Source organism: Trichechus manatus, unplaced genomic scaffold, assembly GCF_000243295.1.
Source record: "Trichechus manatus latirostris isolate Lorelei unplaced genomic scaffold, TriManLat1.0 scaffold00141, whole genome shotgun sequence".
In the NCBI taxonomy this organism is placed as follows: Eukaryota; Metazoa; Chordata; class Mammalia; order Sirenia; family Trichechidae; genus Trichechus; species Trichechus manatus.
Window position 1 is genome coordinate 5,740,122 of NW_004444077.1, and position 15,277 is coordinate 5,755,398.

Sequence of the window (15,277 nt, forward strand, 5' to 3'; positions counted from 1 at the left end):
ATGTCTTCTTTGGTGAAGTGTCTGTTCATTTCCTTTGCTCATTTTTTAATAGGATTATTTGTCTTTTTGTGGTAGAGGTGTTGGATTTTCCTGTAGATTTTAGACATTAGAACTTTGTTGGATTTGTAATAGCCAGAATTTTTTTCCCAGTTCTATTTTCACTCTTTTGGTGAAGTCTTTTAATGAGCATAAGTGTTTACTTTTTAGAAGATCCCGGTTACCTAGTGTGATGGTTAAGATTTTGTGTCAACTTAGCTGGGCCATGATTCTCAGTGTTTATATGTGATCACTCCCATGATTGAATATGCTGAGTAGCCAGTCAGTTGAAAGGGGTTTCCTTGGGGGTGTGGCTTGCATCTGAATATAAGTAGACGTTCTGGCTATCAGCTTATCTGCCTATCCTGAGACTGGTCAATCCTCACAGCCTGAGAGTGGAGTCCTGCTTTCCAACCTGCCAATCTTGGGTTCGCCAGCCCCTGCAGCTACGTGAATCAGGAGAAGCCTCTATCCTAATCTACAGTTGCGTGAGCTGTTTCTTTGCTATAAATCTCTCTCTATATATATTTATATGCTTTACTGGTTTTTCTTCTCGAGAGAACCCAGGCTAAGACATCTCGATTATTTTCTGGAGTGTGCCTGTTGTTCTTTATGGTTTGTATGTTAATGCCATGTATTAGGGTCTCTAGCATTGATCATATTTTTTCTTCTATGATCTTTATAGTTTTTGGTTTTATATTTAGGTCTTTGATCCATTTTGAATTAGTTTTTGTGTATGGTGTGAGGTATGAGTCCTGTTTCATTTTTTTGCAGATGAACATCCAGTTTTGCCAGCAGCATTTGTTAAAAAGACTGTCTTTTCCCCATATGATGGACTTTGGGCCCTTGTCGAAGATCAGGTGATCGTAGGTGGATGGATTTACATCTGGGTTCTCGATTCTCTTCCATTGGTCAATGTATCTATTGTTGTACCAGTACCAGGCTGTTTTGACTATCATAGCTGTATAGTAGGTTCTGAGTTCAGATAGTGGGAGTTCTCCTACTTTATTCTTCTTCTTCAATAATGCTTTACTTATCCGGGGCCTCTTCCCTTTCCATTTAGAAATTATGATTGTTTTTTTCCATCTCTTTAAAAAATGTTGTTGGTACTTGGATTAGGATTGCATTGTATTTGTAGATAGCTTTGGGTAGAATCATCATTTTCACAATGTTGAGTCTACCTATCCATGAGCATGGTATGTTTTTCCATTTATGTAGATCTCTTTTGGTTTCTTGCAGTAGTGTTTTGTAGTTTTCTTTGTATAGGTCTTTTACATCCCTGGTTAAATTTATTCCTAAGTATTTTAGTTTTTTAGGGGCTGTAATAAATAGTATTGTTTTCCTGATTTCCTTTTCATCATTCTCTTTATTGGTGTATAAGAATCCAATGGATTTTTGTATGTTTATCTTTTATCCTGCTACTCTGCTGAATCTTTCTTTTAGTTCTAGGTGTTTTCTCTTGGAGTCTTTTGGATTTTTTATATATAGTATCATATCATCTGCAAACAGGGACAGTTTTACTTCTTCGTTACCAATCTGGATGCCCTTTATTTCTTTTTCTTGTCTTATTGCTGTAGCTAGGACTTCCAGCACAATGTTAAATAAGAGTGGTGATAAAGGACGTTCTTGTCTTGTTCCTATTCTCAAGAGGAATGCTTTCAGCCTCTCTCCATTAAGAATGATGTTGGCTGTTCGTGTTGTATAGATGCCCTTCATTATGTTGAGGAATTTCTCTTGTATACCTATTTTATTGAGGGTTTTTATCAGGAATGGGTGTTGGACTTTGTTGAATGCCTTTTCGGTGTCAATCGAGATGATCATGTGATTCTTTTATTTTATTTTATTTATGTAGTAGATTACATTGATTGATTTTCTAATGTTGAACCATCCTTGTATACTTGCTATGAATCCTACTTGGTTGTGGTGTATTTTTTTTTTATATATAATTCTGAATTCTATTGGCTAGTATTTTGTTTAGAGTTTTTGCATCTATATTTATGAGAGTTATTGGTCTGTAATTTTCTTTTTCTGTGGGGTCTTTGCCTGGTTTTGGTATCAGGGTTATACTGGCTTCATAGAATGAATTTGGAAGTATCCCTTCCTTTTCTATGTTCTGAAATAGTTTGAGTAGTACTGGTGTAAGCTCTTCTCTGACTTTTTGGTAGAATTCTCTAGTGAAAACACCTGGGCCAGGACTTTTTTGTTTGTTTGTTTGTTTGGAGTTTTTTTTATTACCTGTTCAATCTCTTCTCTTGTCATTGGTCTTTTTGGATTTTCAACAACAATTTGTGATAGTTTGGGTAAGTAGTATGTTTCTGGAACTTTGTCCATTGCCTCTATATTTTCAAATTTATTGGAGTATAGTTTTTCATAATACTGTGTTATGATCTTTTTTATTTCGGTTGGGTCATTTCATTTCTTATTTGGGTTATTTGCATCCTCTCCTGTTTTTCTTTTGTCAGTTTCGTTAGTGGTTTGTTGATTTTGTTGATCCTTTCAAAGAACCAACTTTTGGTTTAGGTGATTCTTTCTATTGTTTTTCTATTATCTATTTCATTTATTTGTGTTCTGATCTTTATTATTTCCTTTCTTCTTGTGGCTGTAGGCTCCTTTTGCTGTTCTGTTTCTATTTGTTTGAGTTGTGTAACTAATGTTTTGATTTTGTCCCTTTCTTCTTTTTTGATGTGTGCATCTATTGCTATGAATTGTCCTCTGAGCACTGGCTTTGCTGTGTCCCAAAGGTTTTGGTATGATGTGTTTTCATTCTTGTTTGCTTCTAGGAATTTTTTGATTCCATCTTTGATTTCTTCTATTAGCCAGTGGTTTTTAAGCAGGGTGTTACTTAGTTTCCATAAAATTGATTTTTTCCCTTGCTCTTCCTATTGTTAATTTCTACTTTGGTGGAATTGTGATCAGAGAAGATACTTTGTATTATCTTAATGTTTTGGATTTTGTTGAGGTTGCTTTGTGGCCTAAGATGTGATCTATTCTGGAGAATGTTCCATGTGCACTGGAAAAGAATGTGTACTTTGCAGATGTTGGGTGGAGTGTTCTATATATTTATATGAGGTCAAGTTGGCTGACTGTGGCCTTTAGATCTTCTGTATCCTTGTTGAGTTTTTAGATGTTCTGTTCTTTACCAAAGCAGTATGTTTTGAAGTTTCCTACTATTATAGTGGAACTGTTAATTTCTCTTTTCAGTGCTGTTAAAGTTTGTTTTATGTATTTTGGAGCCCTGTCTTTGGGTGCATAGATATTTACTATACTTGTATCTTCATGCTGGATTGTCCCTTTAATCTTGATATAGTAACTGTCTTTTATGGTGGATTTTGTTTTGACCTCTATTTTATCTGAGAATAGTATTGCCACTCCTGCTCTTTTTGGGTAACGGTTTGCTTGATATATTTTTTTCCATCCTTTGATTTTTAAAAAATTTATGTCTTTGTTTCTAAGGTGTGTCTCTTGTAGACAGCATATTGAGGGGTCCAGTTTTTTTATTCATTCTGTCACTCTCTGTATCTTTATGGGTGCTCTTGGGCCATTTACCTTCAGTGTAATTATTGATAGGTGTGAGTTTATTGCTGTCATTTTGTAGTGCTTTTTTTTTTTTTTGTGGTGATGATGATTTCTTTGTTCCTGTTCCTCTCCTGTGCTGAGTTCCTTTTGTTTGTGAATTCCTTTCTTTTGATTTTGTAGATTTTGTTTTTACTGAGGTTTTATGTTTTTCTTCTTTATTTTGATGAGTAGATTTGTTAACTTTCTTTATGGTTACCTTGAAATTTACCCTTATCTTCCTAGGTTGGAACCAGTCTATTATTACATGGTATTGCTTTGCCTTCCTCTCCCATTAGAAAGTTCTACACCTAAACTGTTTAGTCCCTCTTTTATTGTTCTGACGTTGTTGCCATTTGCAGAGTAAGCTCTCTGGTTCCATGTTGTAAATCTTTTTGTTTTGAATAGTTTTTTAGAGTTCATTTTCTAGGTTTGTATCTGGCTGGTGTGATCTTGGGTCCTAGATTCAGGCTGTTGTCTGATGTTGTTTCTTCTCAAACTGAAGGACTCTCTTTAACAATTCTTTTAAGTTTGGTTTGGTTTTTATGTATCCCCTAAATTTCTGTTTATCTGGAAACGTCCTTATTTCACCATCATATTTGAATGAGAATTTTGCAGGATATATTCTTGGTTGGCAATTTTTTTCTTTCAAGGTTTTATGTATGTCATTCCATTGCCTTATTACCTGCATGGTTTCTGCCAAGTAATCAGAGCTTAGTCTTATTGTTTCCCTTCTGCATGTGACTTTTTGTTTTTCTCGAGCTGCTCTCAGGATTCTTTCATTGTCTTTGGTTTTAGTGAGTGTGATTATGCTATTCCTTGGTGATTTTCTTCTGGAGTCTATCCTATATGGGGTTCGTTGAGCTTTTTGGATGGTCAGCTTTTTATCTTTCATGATATTGGGAAGTCTTCTGTCAGCAATACTTCAATGATCCTCTGTGCATTTTCTGTTTTCTCCTTCTGTTCTGGAACTCCGATGACTGGCAAATTTTTGCTTTTGTTTGTATCCTACATAATTCTCAAGGTCTCTTCATTTTTCTTTGTTCTTTTTTCTGATTTTTCCTCAAACAGAGTTGTATCCAAGTGTTTTTCTTCAGTTTCATTAATCCTGTCTTCCATTGTTTCAAACCTGCTCCTCAGCCCTTCTATGACACTGTCCGTTTCTGAAATCTTGTTTACTTTTTGGATTTCTAACTGTTGTTTTTTTGTCTATTTTTTCCTCATTTTTGTCTGCTTTTTGCTTCAACTCTTTGATAGCTCTGAATATTTGGGATTTGAATTCTCTTTCAGATAGTTCTAGTGCTTTTTCTTCTACTGGAATGTCATCTGGTGTTTTATTTTGGATGCCTACTGGAACCGTCCTGTCCTTTTTTTTTTTTTTAATATGTTTTGATATTGTCTGCTGTCTTTGGGACATTCAGTAGTTATTTTCTTCATGTATGGATTGTAGATTTGTTTGTTTCACCCTGCTTTTTTGTTTTATTTGGTTATGTCTGAGCAGGTGGGCTGTTTGTTCTTTTTCGTTTGGTCATCTGTGGACATGATATTTTCACGTCCTTGTCCAATGAGCAGGGCCAGTCTCTTAGCTATTGTGCAGCAGGGCAGGTCCAGCAGAAGGTGAGGGCTGGGATGGGTTGTTTGTGGCACGTACTGGGGCTGACAATGTGAGCAGGAGGTCAGTGCAGTGCAGGTTCCAGTAAGCCGTGCCTGTGCTGTGTAATTTTCAGTACATGGTGCAGATAGGCAGGAGGAAGGGAGAGGGGAAGATTGTGATGTGTGGAACTACGTTGGGTATAGGAAAGAATAGAGAGAGGAGACAGAAACAGGAGCCCTCACAAAAAAAGTGCTGAGGGAGCCTGCCATTCGAGTAAAGAGATAAGAAACCGAGAAGTGAAGAAAAACAAAAATAAAATAAAATAAAATAAAAATGCTCTCAGGGATCCCACCAGCATGGCTGCACAGACCAACGAAGCAGCTCCCAAGCCACATAGTACTGCCTGGCTAGAAGAGGTGGAGATGGTACACAGAGCCAGGTATTCAGGAGACAGGAAAAGAAGGTAAGTAGAAAGAAATTAGAAACTGAGAAATGAAGAAAAATAAAAAGGGAAAAAGAAAGAGAAAACAAACAAACAAACAAAAAAAAAAAGAAAAAGAAAAAAATAGATGCCCCCACGGATCCCACCAGCGTGGTGGCCGGGACTGGATAAGTAGTTCCCCAGCCGAGTGGGGATTCACAGCCTGTCAAGAAGAAGAAAAGATGGCACATGGAGTCAGGTGTTTGAGAAAAAGGAGGGGAGGGAGGTGAGAGGCAGGGAAGAAACCAAAAGAGGCTGAAAAAGCAATACCAGCAACAAATGGCAGTGAAGGAGCCAACTGGTGTGGGTAAGGTGAATCTGCACAGTACAAAACTGTTGCCTCCCATGCCGTGGTCTTGGCCCTTTGGGAAGTGGCTAATCAGCCTGCCGGGAAGCAGCAAATTGGCCTGCTGGAAAGCCAGGAATTGGCCAGCTGGGAAGTGAGAAGACCAAACAGGAGAAGGGAGGGTGTGGGATGGGAAAGTGTGTCTCGCTGATTACCAGGTGCTCTGTCTCCTGCTTGCTTCATGAATCTGCTTTCCCATACACCCTGTCCACTTATCTTTCATAGGAGTCCAAGATGGTGGATCCGTGCTGGGTTCCTGATAAGGGACCTCTGCTCATAACTCTCCTCACTCTCTCTTCTCTATCAGTTTCTTACTCCATCGGGTGGTTGATTGAGTTCTTTATCTCTTCATTTGACACCTAGGGTTCCAGGATTGACGTTTGTCTCTGTTTTTCTTAGTTTTTTGGGTCTTTGCTGTGCAGAGACGGCATGTTTCTTCTGTCTATAGCACCAAGTTGGCTCCGCCTCCCCACTGTCTTGCTTTTAAGGAGATGTGAGGAAAGTGGTTGGAGAAGATAGGATGTATTGGTTTGGGAGGGGCAGGGAGGAAGTTTACAACAGGTTAGATCAAATTTCTTCTCCCTACTAAAATATTCAACCTCTGAATACCTAGGTTTGGTGGCATGAGGATAAATTGAAGAATTAAAGATTATTCATTAATTCCTCAGTCATTTACTGATAGTTTTTTATGGATCATTTAATATCCTCATTATGCAAGGAAACTGAGGACAGATAAATAAAAAACAAATAAACAAACAAAAAACAATAGCCTTTGCCCATGACGAGCCCTGGTAGTGCAGTGGTTAAGAGACTGGCTGCTAACCAAATTGATTGGCTGCTAATCAAATCCACCAGCTGCTTCTTGGAAACCCTATGGGGCAGTTCTACTCTGTCCTATAGGGTCGCTATGAGTCAGAATTGACTTGATGGCAATGAGTTTGGTTTTTTTTTGGTCCACGAGGCATGTATATTCTGAATAGAAGATGGACACACACCAAAATAACCTTATATATGTATGATAGAATAAAGGTCATGAAAAATAACCAAAGTATTATAATGTTTCGGGGAGATACAATTACTTCTAATTGGTGTTAAAAATTCAAATTTATAGTGGTTTTCAAGAACCAGAAAATATGATTCCATTGAGCTCATATATCTTTTATTTAATTATAATCAAGCATTGATCATTATAACTATTTTCTAACTCTTTGGTAATTCCTCTGACAAACCTCTGTGTTGTCCCGACTCCCTAGCCACCATCAGAGTAGAAAACTCTTGCTTTGTGATGTAGACCTGGTCTCAGAAGTCTGGGATGTTTGGGGGTGAGATAAGTAATCCAGGAGTAGTACTCTGAGTAGCTTCTGGACTGTTGCTACATTGCTGTTATTTATAGATCAAACAAATATCCAGGACTGAATACAGCTGTGTATAGAGCCTTCCCTCTTCAAGATAAATCAGAACTCTAAATATTTGTAAATACAATGCCCTTCAGTGACTGCTTTCTGTTTACTATAGTCCTACCATTACCACAAATTGCATGAATATGTCTTTTTCTGGCTGATAATTTTTTCCAAGTCAAACAACCAACTTCCCTTTCCTTTTCCCACCTTTATTCTTTATTCCCCTCCCTGTCCCTCACCCCTCCTCCCTCTCTCCCTCCCTCCCTCATGCCTTCCTTCCTCCCCTAGTAGTTATTGAATACTTGATATGCCAGGTACCCTGTGAAGTGCTGGGGATAGGAAAAAAACGAATAAAACTGAGCCTTAATTCCCTAATTTGCAGAGTGGGCAGTGTTGTCTAGTGGTTAAGATTATCAGTTTTTGGGGTAGATGGACTCATAATTAACTACACAGGTTACACAGAGAAAGCTAGTTCTCCCCTTTAGGCTTTAATTTTCTCTACTATAAATGAAAGTAGCAAAGTATCTATCTTTAGGAGTTATTGTGATATTTAAGAAGATAATGCATGTAAAGCAGTCAGCACTTTACCCTGGTAAATGCCCAGTAAATGTTTGTCTGTACTATTGTGATTACTACTATAATTAACTTGCTGTCTTAGTCATCTAGTGCTGCTATAACAGAAATACCAGAAGTGGATGGCTTTAACAAAGAGAAGTTTATTTCCTTACAGTAAAGTAGGCTAAAAGTCCAAATTCAGGGTGTCACCTCCACGGGAAGACTTTCTCTCTCTGTTGGCCTTCTCATCAATGCTCCCCCGGACTAGGAACCTCTCTGCGCAGGGACCCTAGGTCCAAAGGACACGCTCTGCTCCTGGCACTCTGCTTTCTTGGTGGTATGAGGCCCCCTGTCTCACTGCTCACTTCTGTCCTTTTATATCTCAAGAGATTGCCTCAGGACACAATCCAGACTTGTAAATTGAGTCCTGCCTCACTAACACCACTGCCGCCCATCCTCCCTTATTAACATCATGGAGGCAGGATTTACCGCACATGGGAAAAATCACACAATACTGGGAATCATGGCCCAGCCAAACTGGTAACACACATTTTTGGGGGGACATAATTCAATCCGTGACACTTGCCAAGGCTTCTTTATGTATTATGTTGAATTAGGTGATGTATGAGAAAGCTTACATGTGCTTTACACCTTTGTTTCAATTCACCATATTTTTTTATATTTCTGTTACAACACTAAAGTGGTTACTTGGCTATTAATGTTTATATATTTAATTCCCTAAATAGACCATGTGCTACTTGAGGGTGGGAATGATTAGAACACCCATTTTACAGGTAATAAACCTTAAAGAGTTTAAGAACTTGCCCATGCTCATAAGTGGAAGATCTAGAACATGAACTTAGAACTGAAAGATTCCAGACCTGAACTGCTGCAGGGAGGGACCGTACCATATTTATCTTTGCATCTGTAACTACTTTATTCATAGATTAAATATTTATTGAAATGTCTCCTGTGTGTCAGTCACTCTCCTTATGTGCAGGGAAACTTGCAAGACAAGAAACATCTTTGGTGTTCCTTCCAGGTCCTCCCTCCTACAATTAAAAAACTCTGGACAGAACACAACAAGCAAGCTTAAAAAGACTCTAAAAGATAGCGAGAAGAAGGTGGCTGTCTAGGGACCTTGGGACTTGAGAAATGATATGATGGTGAGTTTCCTGGTTTCCTTAGTGCCTTCAGTATATCCCAGACAGGATGCTGCAGAGGTTTCCAAAACGAGAACCACCAACAGACATGAACAAAAATCTTCGAGAAAAGCCTGTTCTTCCTAGCTGAAGGACAAGGAAAATGGTGGCCTAACAACAGAAACCTTTTTGGCAATACCTGTGTTACTCTATCCAAACATTAAAAGAAAAACCACACCACCCCTCACCTTCAGTTTCAGTGGGGCTGAACAGGAAGTTGATCTTTCATCCAATGCCTCCTTCCCTGTGGAAGCAGATGTTGTACTCCAATTCCCCCATTGGGTGGTGTTAGCAGGGCCCAACAGGGAGCTAATCTTCATCTCCTGCTTGGCGGAAGCAGGGAGAAGCATTCCAAGTCCCCCACCAGCTGGTGTCCACAGGCTGAGTGGGCAGCTGATCTTCCATTTTCTGCACAGAGGAACCAGGTAGTGCTCTGATTCCCCCACCAGGGTAATATCAGTGGGGCCTAGCAATGAGCTAAGCCTCTACCCTCACCCAGCATCATTGAGACTGAACAGGCAGTGGAAGCAAACAGGGCTAGTATGCACTCCACTCCCATCCTTATCCATATGTCAATGAAACCCAGTGGAGACCTGAGTCTCCTCCCCTACCCTGAAGCAACAAAGTGATGTGAGTCATCCCTTTGCTTCCCATCTCCCTGGTGGCAGCAGAGCACAGCAGGCAGCTGATCTTATACCTCCACTTAGAGGCAACAAAGCAGTGGGAGTTCAGAGCCCCATTTTCAAAGGGAAGGTGTCAGTGGGGTTGAGGAGAAAATTGAATTCCTACCCCATCTCTGTAAAGGATGGTGTGAGCAAGTGCCCCACTTTGCTGGATTCTTGGTGGAGTCCAGTGGGAAGCTGAGCATGCACAGTCATTCTACACTTGAAAAGAGAGACTGACTGTAAAAAAAAAAAAAAAAAAAAAAAAATTAAATAGGACCTTCACTCACATATTATATCTAAAATGACCGTGTTGTTGTTGTTGTTAGGTGCCATCATGTCAGTTTCAACTCATAGCCATCCTATATACAACAGAACGGAACACTGCCTGGTCCTGTGCCAGCCTCACAATCACTGCTATGTTTCAGCCCATTGTTGCAGCCATTGTGTCAGTCCATCTTGTTGAGGATCCTCCTCTTTTTTGCTGACCCTCTACTTTACCAAGCATGATGTCCTTCTCCAGGGACTGATGCCCCCAGTAACGTGTCCAAAGTAAGTGAGATGTAGTTTCCCCATCTTTGCTTCTCAGGAGACTTCTGGCTGTACTTTTTCCGAGACAGATTTGTTCATTCTTTCAGCAGTCCATGGTATATTCAATATTCTTCACCAACACCATAATTCAAAGACGTTAATTCTTCTTCAGTCTTCCTTATTCATTGTCCAGCTTTTGCATGCAAATGAAGTGATTGAAAACACGATGGTTTGGGTCAGGGACATCTTAGACTTCAAGGTGACATCTTTGCTTTTTAACACTTTCAAGAGGTCTTTTGCAGCAGATTTGCCCAATGCAATATGTTGTTTGATTTATTATTATTTTTAATTGTACTGTAGATGAAGGTTTACAGGACAAATTAGCTTCTCATTAAACAGTTAGTATGTTGTTTGATTTCTTGACTGCTGCTTCCATGGGGTTAATTATGAACCCAAGTAAAATGAAATACTTGACGACTTCAATCTTTCTCTGTTTATCATGATGTTGCTTATTGGTTCACTTGTGAGGATTTTTGTTTTCTTTATATTGAAATGTAAAGCATATTGAAGGCTGTCATCTTTGATCTTCATCAGTAAGTGCTTCAAGTCCTCTTCACTTTCAGCAGGCAAGGTTGTGTCATCTGACCATAATACATTGATTGTGATACAATAGAAAATCACTTTTCATACCAAAAGTCAGGAAGATTGCAACATGAATGAAAAACAAAACAAAACAATAAACAGAAATGAATACAGAGATGTATCAGACATTGGAATTATCTGACAAGGATTTTAAAGTAGCCTTCATACAAATGCTTCAGCAATTATATTGAAACAAGTGAAAAAACAGAAAATCTCAAAAAATAAAAGTTACAGAAAGAACTAAAGGGAAATCAGAGAATTGAAAACTACAAAATCCAAAATAAAAAACTCACTGGACTCGAAAGTAGAGTGGATATGACAAAGAATAGAATCAATGAACTGGAAGATAGATCAATAGATTTTACTAAACATGAATATAAGACAGAAAATAAACTGAAAGAAATAAAAAGATGAACAGAGCCTCAGGGACTGGTGGGACAATATTTATATCATTGGAATCCCAGAAAGGGAGGAGAGAGTGGTACTGAAAAAGTACTTGAAAAAATAATGGCTGAAAATGTCCCAAGTCTGAAGAAAGACAAAAAACTACAGATTCAAGGTCAGCAAACTCCAAGTAGGGTAGACACAAAGAAATCCATCATAATCAAACTTTTGAGAACTAAAGACAAAGAAAACAGCTTGAAAGCTGCCAGAGAGAAATGATGGATTACTTATAGTGGAGCATCAATTAGAATTACAGTAGATTTCTCATCTGGAATAATGGAGGCCAGCAGGAAATGGCACAACAGTTTCAAGTACTGAAAGAAAAGAATTGTTAAGCATGAATCCTATAATCAGTGAAGATATCCTTCAAGAATGAAAGAAAAAGAAGACATTTTTGATAAACAAAAACTAAGAGAATTTGGAAAGAACATCACAATGGGTAAAAAATAGAAAAAGATATAATAGACTATCCTAATTCTTATGAGGATTTCTTAAATCATATTTGATTATTGAAGCAAAAAATTTAAACAACATCTGTTGTTGTAATCAATACGTGTATAGGAAATATTTAAAACAATTATGTTTAAAAAGTGGGAAGAATGGAAATAACGTTTCTTCACTTGAAGTGGTAAAACACTGATACCAGTAGACTATGGTGTTATGCATGTATATTGTAATAACTAGAGGAACCACTAAGAAAAGTATACAAAACAAAATATTGAAAAACATTTACACAAATTAAAATAGAATCCTAAAAAAAAAAAAAATTCAAATAATCCACAGGTAGGTAAGAAAAGAGAAACACAGGGACAAGGAACAGATGAAACAAATAGAAAACAAACAATAAAATGGCAGACTTAAACCCTACCACATCAATAATCCCCTCCAATGTTAATGGTCTGAATATATCAGTTAAAAGACAATAATTTCCTCAGTGGATAAACACGACCATTCAATAATATACTATCTATAAGAAACTCATTTCAGATACAGCACCATAGGTGGGTTTAAAGTGAAAGGATAGAAAAAGTTGTGATTAATTAATGAAAACATTAATTAAAAAAAATGGAATGGTTATAATAACACCAGATACAGTCGAGTTCAGAGCAAAGAAACAGTCTCCACCCTCAGAGAACTTAATTTACATCTTATTTTAATGTTACATTTTCGATTCTTAGAAGGAAACTATAGTAACTGCAATCAAAGTCATATCACAGGTTTGGGGGTAAAATTAAGCAATTCTAAAGTTCACTTCATTTCAGATATAATCAGTGATAGTATTTATTTCTAACAAGTACTGAGCACTTGGGTGATGCTGCCGAGAGGGAAAATCCATGCAAAACATAGTATAATAGGATTTTCAGTGGTTTCTGAGACATTGGTAAGGGTATTTTGATTGTCAAATGCTTACAGTTGACTTTAAAAGCATAGAAAGAAAAGATAGATATGGTCCTTGCACTCAGAGAAATTCGGGTGAGTTTAGTTAGGCATTGATGAACTCTCGCTGCTGGGAAAATAGGATAATGGCGAAATCAGATTAAAGGATTTAGGAAAGGGACTAGTAAATGGTCACCCACTCCCTTGATTTTGTCTGTTACCAAGTTCATAGTGAAAATTGACTATATATAATGATGGGAAACAGTTTAATCTGGGAAGCAATGATTCTTTATAAATATGTTAGAAAAATTTATCCCATAATATTAAGTAAAATATTACTGAGTTTTTTCCCCTGCACTGTAGTTACAACCATGTAAAAATGTTCACTCATGAACAAAGACTGGAAGAGCAATTCACTTGTACAAAAATAGCTTATCTGCTGGGGAGACAGGGTTCAGGAAGATTTATGATTCCTCTTAAATCACCTTTACTGATATAATGTTATGTTTAGAATAAGTAAAAATCAGCAGGAAATTGATATGCTGACCTCAGAAAAGGAAGAGAAGGCTCATGAGTTCTGTGTCTTTGTGTGTGGGTGAGATCTGGAGGCAGGAGCAAAAGCGGTGGGCATTTTCTTACTAGGGTGTGGACACCCGGCTCATGCTTGCTGTGGATGTGGTTCAGGCTTTAGAACTTAAGTTATGGTTACTGCATGTGAGTTACTCTGTCTTGCACTCCATTTATCAAAAGGACAGATCTAATATTAAAAACGCTTCTTATTTACACTTTTCCAAGCGTTTTCATGTCATTTATCAGTCTTTATGAGAACGCAGTGAGGTAGGCATGAAAGGAGTTATGTCCACATTTAATAGTCAAGAAACTTGAGGCATAAAAAGATACCACCATTTAGTAGCTGAAACTTTGGCATTAAACTTTCTGTGCTTCAGTTTTCTCACGTATAAAATAGTAATAATAACAAAAAAAGAAAAAAAACCCAAACCATTGCCATCAAGTGAATTCCGACTCACAGCGACCCTACAGGACAGAGTAGAACTGCCCCATAGAGGTTCCAAGGAGCAACTGGTGGATTTGAACTGCTGACCTTTTGGTTAATAGTCAAGCTCTTAACCATTGTGCCACCAGGGATCTTAACTTCTAGTGTTTATTTATCTAACCCACTGGTGCAGTCAGGACTACAACTTTGTTCTCCAGCTTCCCCAAGTCCTGTACTTCTTGAGAAAGCAGCATAGTGTGGAAGAAAAAAATCCTTTATTTCAAATCCTAGATTTTTCACTCAGCTATGAGATGTTGTAAAAGTCATTTTCTCTCTCCAAATCTCAGTTTCCTCGTGTTTAAAATGAAAACAGTGTTGATAATATGAATGGTTTCTCTGTTCGCCTAGGTTCTCTAAAATACAGGATTTGAGAAAAGAATTAATTGTTGGTGCTTTTTTTTGGGAGATGCAATCCCAGGGCAATGAGAGTGAAAAGGGAGTGTAGCAGGTAAGAAAGGGAAATTATGTAATGGGAGGCATTACCATGCCAGCCACTGCTGCATTATGAGCCACAAAGAGACATAACTGATCACTTAGCAGGTGCACCAGCTCAGCCTCACAGGCTGTCTCCAGATAAACAATACTGTGCCTCCAGACTGACCATCACTGGGCGGACGGTAAGGGAATTTATCTGCAGGCTCACTCCTGTATACTGTATGCAAATAGTCAAAATTTGTCCCACAGGGGAATTAACTTTGGCAGCTGCTCAGGAAGTCAGATCCCATATCCTGTTGCATGGCAGTTTATTGGAGTCTGGAAGTAGAAGTGGTGGGAGGAGTTATTGACTATAGCTAGAGGTTAGATAGCCTGAGGAGGCAGAAACTTCCAGATCTGCCACGTTCTGCTACAGCAGTGGCTAAGGGGAAACAAAGCTGTCAGAAGTCCAGAAATATGAGGAGGTACATACAATGTGTCTATTACAGTCTCAGAGGGCAAAATCAGATGTTATTGTTATTGTTACGTGCTGTTGAGTCAGTTCCAACTGATAAGGGCCCTAAGTACAACAGAACAAAACACTGTCCGGTTCTGTGTCAGCCTCACAGTCATTGCTATGTTTCAGCCCATTGTTGCAGCCACTGTGTCAATCCATCTTTTTTTTTCTTTTATTGTACTTCAGGTGAGGGCTTACAGAACAAATAGTTTCTCATGAAACAGTAGTACACATATTGTTTTATGACATTGGTTAACCCCACAACTTGTCAACCCTCTCCCTTCTCGATGTTTTTTTTAATGAAAATATACATAGCCAAAGATAGACCATTTCAAAAATTTCTACACGCACAGTTCAGTGACATCGACTACAATCTTCCAATTGTGCTGCTATTCTCACTTTAGATGAAGGCTTACAGAACAAAATAGTTTCTCATTTAACAGTTAGTACACATGTTGCCCTATGACAAC